The following is a 5811-nucleotide window of genomic DNA, read 5'->3' as shown; positions in this document are numbered from 1 at the left end:
GGCAGGCAGGCTGGCAAGCAAGCAAGCGGGCAGGGTGGGCGCCCCAGGAAAGGAAAGAGCGCAAGAGCGGCTAACACCGCTGCGGTCGCCGCTGAGTCAGCGGGAAGCGAGCTCCCCAGGCCGGTGCAGCGCTGGCAGGCGCTGGCGCCAGCAGTCTCATGGAGAGTGCCCGCGTTAGCCCGCGGGCTGGGGCCGTCTCCTGTCTATTTCTTACTTATTCCTTTCAAAATGGTGTCTTACGATAAGCAAAAAAAATTAATTTTCTTGAAGTCCAATATTTTATTTTTACTTTTATGGCTAGTACATTTTATATTCTACCTATGAAAGTTCCATCTACTCCATAGTCGCAAAGATATCCTTCTAGAAGTTTTATGGTTCTAGTTTTTAATGTAGGTTTACGATCCATCTTGAATTAATTTTTTGTATGGAATGCCATAGGAGTCAGAGTTGTCTTTCCATAGAGATACCTAGTTTTTTCACACATCTGTTAAATAGGCATTCCTTTGCCTCATTGAATTGATTGGATGCCTTGGTTGATAATCAGTTGACTATATATGTGTAGATCTATTTTTGGACTTGATTCTGTTCCATTAATCTGTATGTGTCTACTCTAGCTTTATGGCAAATCTTGAACTTGTTAGTATAAATATTCTAAATTTGTTCTTTTTTCAATATTGTTTTGATTATTCTAGGTCCTTTGCATTTCCATCTAAATTTTAGAACCATGTTGTCAATTTCTTCAAAAAAGCCTGTTGAGCTCTAGAGATGAGTTGAGGTTCTATATGATGTTACCTCTCTCTAGAAGGGTTTCCTTTTGTTTCTGTCAAGCGAACAGGCTAGAGGCTGAAACTTTCATCTAATAAGTGTCTGAGGAAGTCAAAGCTGGGCTTTTTGAGAGCTGGTCTATTCCCAGTTTGCCCTTATCCCTAGAGTGGAGGCTTCATGGTCCCAGCTGAAAGCCTGGAGAGGCTGGGCTCGGTGGCTCACGCCAGTAATCCAAACACTTTGAGAGGCCGAGGCAGGTGGATCATTTGAACCCAGGAGTTCAAGACCAGCCTGGGCAATATGACGAAACCCCATCTCTACAAAAAAAACCACAAAAATTAGCTGGGCATGGTGGTGGGTGCCTGTAGTCCCAGATACTCAGGAGGCTGAGGCAGGAGAATCGCTTGAACCTGGGAGGCGCAGGTTGCAGTGAGCCGAGATCTCGCCGCTGCACTCCAGCCTGGGGGACAGAGTGAGACTCCATCTCAAAAAAAGAAAAAGAAATCCTGGGGATATTTACCAGGACCCTTCCTCCTTTTCAGGTACTTTACTACAATTTTTGTCTCATCAATCCTGGCTGGGAACCTGCCGAAAGCTCTTTTCAGCCTCTCAGCGCTACTTTTGCTTTTGGAATCAGCAATTATCTTCAGGGTAAAGTGTCCCCAAATACCAGTCTCACCTTTCTTGACCTCTCTTTTTCTCCAGATCTTGAACTAGCAAATTCTCACTGCTTTGATTGTTCTTCTATACCTCCAAATTGGTGTTTTTAAAAAGTGCTAATTTGTTCAGCATTTGTAATCGTTATCAGCAAGATGTCTGAAAAAGACCAACTAGTCACTCTTTGCCAAAAATGGAATTCTTTGACACACATTTTTAGAAATATTAAGTTCATTAAAATTAACTTTGTTTTGGAAAATATGTTCAGACTTTATTGATGATTTTGGAGACAATTGGGAAAATGCGAGCATGGAGGTTTGGCTTCAGCATTATGAGGATGAAAAACTCCCACAAACCCTCAGATTGGGATGAGAGAGGCCACAGACAGGATATGATATTTGGAGCTGTTCACTAAGGCTATCTGGGGTGCCTTGTACATCTACCATTTCTTCACCACTGTCTTCTAAAAAGGAGAGATTGGGAAAAGTATAGCATTGTTCATTACTTTTATCCAGTCCCACTGAGGCAAAGTGGCATCACCCATTTATCATTTTTTATTACTGAGCAATAGCAGCATGCAGGTCTTATAGCTGGATACTTCTGGGGAGCACTCCTCCTATTTGCTTTTAGATACTGACAGTGGAATCTGTTCACCCTAGCTTAATCCCAGGAATTTTTCACAGTGCTGTCATTTAACAGGGGGAATCAGGCTGGTGGAGATGGCAGTAGCAAGGGGAAAGGAGCATGTGTGTTCTTTTCAGCAATTTTTTTTTTTTTTTTTTTTTGAGACGGAGTCTCGCTGTGTCATCCAGGCTGGAGTGCAGTGGCGTGATGTCCGCTCACTACAAGCTCCACCCCCCCGGGTTCATGCCATTCTCCTGCCTAAGCCTCCGGAGTAGATGGGACTACAGGCGCCCGCCACCACTCCTGGCTAATTTTTTTGTGTTTTTGGTAGAGACAGGGTTTCACCGTGTTCGCCAGGATGGTCTCAATCTCCTGACCTCATGATCCGCCCGCTCCGGCCTCCCACAGGGCTGGGATTACAGCTGTGAGCCACCACACCTGGCCGCTTTTCAGCAATTTTAACGTAACCTTCTGAAGTTTCTCAAACTAAATGTGAGAATAGCTGGAAACCTATGGCTCTTGTATACAGATGAACACTATGGGCAGTTGTATAGACTTCCAAACATGTACACATTACATGTTCAAATGTATATAAATATAGACTCAAAGCTCCTGGGAAACAGGTAGTATAAGAAAAGGAAGCCTAACCTTAGGCTAAACTAGACAATGTCATGTAATACACTAGATACTGTGTGGAAAGAGGTGATCCAAGTGATCCTCTTGAGGAAGGAGAGAATCAAGGAGTAAAAACTAACTTTTGTGGATGCTTGTTATGTGCCAAGTGTGGTGCTTAAACACCTTTTCTCTCTTTACACATTCAATCATCATAATGATCCTACAGAACAGGTATTGTTATCCCCATCTTTAATTTAATATCCCAAAAGGCCATACCCAAGGCCAGGAGCTAGTGTATTTGCAAAGCCAAGATTCATATCTAATTCTGCCTGGCTCCAAAACTTATTCTCTGAAAGTAGGAAAGAGAGGCAGAAGTTCTTATTTAAACACACTCTTTTATAGAGTTTCCAAGCAAAATATAATTAATAAATTTGCTTACTGTTTCTCTCTCACAGTGGTCAACAGCATTAATCTCAGTGAACAACACCGTATAAGCACTTACTAGAATAAAAGTGCTCAGTTACTAGGTTTTGATGGGCAAGTGCAAGGTTGCTTGTGAGTGGTGAAAGGAGCAGAGCACAGAAATGTTAACATTCACAAACTTTCTGAACACCTGAGCACTGAGCTGGGAACCCAGAATATAAAGATAAAAAACACAAAACATGAGCCGGGAGTGGTGGCTCACGCCTGCAATCCCAGCACTTTGGGAGGCCAAGACAGGCGGATCACGAGGTCAGCAGATCGAGACCATCCTGGCTAACATGGTGAAACCCCGTCTCTACTAAAAATACAAAAAAATTAGCTGGGTGTGGTGGCGGGCGCCTGTAGTCTCAGCTACTTGGGAGGCTGAGGCAGGAGAATGGGGTGAACCTGGGAGGTGGAGCTTGCAGTGAGCCGAGATCATGGTACTGCACTCCAGCCTGGGCGACAGAGTGAGACTCTGTCTCAAAATATATATATATATATTACAAAACATGATCATTATCTTCCAAAGTTTACAGTCTAGTTACTTCAGAGATGGTTTATGTGCCATCTACACGTATAGAATTGATACACCTGTAAAAGGAACAGATTAAAAAAAAAACTAGTAAGCCTGGACCTTCTCTCGTGAAACTCAAAGTCTAAGGGGGAATCAGACTAATAAATGGGCATTTTTAATACAAGAGATTAAGTTAATAGTAAGCACAGGGGCCGGGTGCAGTGGCTATAATCCCAACACTTTGGGAGGCCGAGGCAGGCAGATCACTTGAACCCAGGAGTTCAAGACCAGCCTGGGCAACATGATGAAACCCTGTCTCTACAAAAAATACAAAAATTAGCCAGGTATGGTGGCATGCCCCTTTAGTCCCAGCTACTCGGGAGGCTGAGGCGGGAGGATCGCTTGAACCCAGGAGGCAGAGGTTGCAGTGTGCTGAGATCATGCCACTGCACTCCAGCCTGGATGACAGGGCGAGATCCTCTCTCAAAAAACAAAAAAAGTAAGAACAAGGTGTCATGAGACCATGGAAAGTGAGCATTTAACTCAACACGAGGAATCAGGGAAGCAGGAAGCAATTACTTCTGAACTGACATAGGGAGGCAGAATGAATTCATTTCACATGCTTAGCACGGAACACTGACAGTATATGTGTTCTAAACAGAATAATACAGATTATATGGTACCATAGAAAGTTAGTGACTCATGATTGACGTATTTCCTGAATAACTAAAGAGTGTTTGCTATCAGACTATTAATCTTCCTTTCTCTTCCCTATGCTTTTGTCTCTCCAAAAGCCCATTGTGGGAATTTTTTTCTTCCTTTCTTTCTTCTTTCCTTCCTTTTTTTTTAATTTTTTTTTTTCTTCAGTGAAGGAGGAGGTCATAAGAGCTGGAGAAACTGAGGAGGTCTTCAAGCAGAATGTGGGACTTGAAGAATATGTGGAATATAAAAAGAGGATGTTGAAAGGGAAATAAATGGCAGGGCCCGGCGCGATGGCTCACGCCTGTAATCCCAGCTCTTTGGGAGGCTGAGGCAGGTGGATCAATGAGGTCAGGAGATCGAGACCACCCTGGCTAACATGGTGAAACCCGGTCTCTACTAAAAATACAAAAAAATTGGCCGAGTGTGGTGACGGGCACCTGTAGTCCCAGCTACTTGGGAGGCTGAGGCAGGAGAATGGCATGAACCCAGGAGGCGGAGCTTGCAGTAAGCCAAGATGGCGCCACCGTACTCCAGCCTGGGCAACAGAGCAAGACTCTGTCTCAAAAAAAAAAAAAGAAGAAAAGAAAAGAAAAGAAAGGGAAACAAATGGCAAATGTTGACTCAGTCAGCTTGCATTTATTGGGCCCTACCCTGCCTCTTTTTATCATGTTCCGGGGACACTGAGATGAATCTGACCCATGGGTTGAAATCAGCAGGACACATATGTGGGCAATAAATGGAAAACATATGTAGAATAGTTAGAAGTAAAGTCTAATAAGCAAAATGGGATAGGTTATAAAGGGCCTGGAAAACAGACACATTTAGACTTGATATGGATGATACCAGGAGTCCTTTTAGGTTTTTGAGCAGAAAGTAGGTGGAAAAGATTTTAGAAAGAGAAAACTGGAACCATATAGACTAAGAAGGTGTGTGTGAGCCTAATTCTGGCAGTAAAGATCTCTAGGGCATGCCAGAAGGAATAGAAAGAAAAGAGCAAAGGATATTGTAATGAAAAGATTAGGCCAGGCACAGTGGCTCACACCTGTAGTCCCAGCACTTTGGGAGGCCAAGGTGGATGGATTGCTTGAGCTCAGGAGTTCAAGACCAGTCTGGGCAACACGGCAAAACCTTGTCCCTAAAAAAAAATACAAAAATTAGCCAGGCGTAGTGGCATGTGCCTGTAGTCCCAGCTACTTGGGAGGCTGAAGTGGGAGGATTGCTTGAACCTGGGAGATAGAGGCTGCAGTGAGCCATGATTGTGCCACTGCATTCCAGCCTGGGCAACAAGTGAGACCCTATCTCAAAAATAAATAAATAAGTAAAAAGAAAAGATTGACCAGGCCTGTGGATATAAAGAATCTTTAGCTCTAGGATACCAGTTTTTGCCATGGAAAATACACAGTTACAGCTCATAAAACCTAAAAGAATTTGAGTTGGCAATGGAAGGCTACAGGGAGGAAGGATAATTT

At 43.5% G+C, this 5811-nt stretch overlaps 1 protein-coding gene and 1 pseudogene across 2 annotated transcripts in view; one reads left to right on the top strand and one right to left on the bottom strand.

Annotated features, from left to right (window-relative positions):
• Positions 1–160, bottom strand: part of LOC105533872 — a 4052-nt pseudogene extending 3892 nt beyond the window's left edge. Inside the window, exon 1 of the transcript XR_001005183.1 lies at positions 76–160. The product of XR_001005183.1 is annotated as an exportin-T-like (transcript). The remainder of the gene's footprint in view (positions 1–75) is intronic.
• Positions 1–5811, top strand: part of ASIP (agouti signaling protein) — a 98536-nt gene that overhangs the window by 39871 nt on the left and 52854 nt on the right. The gene's annotated exons all lie outside the window — the stretch shown is intronic.

This window comes from Mandrillus leucophaeus, unplaced genomic scaffold (genome assembly GCF_000951045.1).
Source record: "Mandrillus leucophaeus isolate KB7577 unplaced genomic scaffold, Mleu.le_1.0 Scaffold129, whole genome shotgun sequence".
NCBI lineage: Eukaryota > Metazoa > Chordata > Mammalia > Primates > Cercopithecidae > Mandrillus > Mandrillus leucophaeus.
Note: the sequence above shows the minus strand (reverse complement) of the source record. Positions and strands in the feature narration are given on the sequence as shown.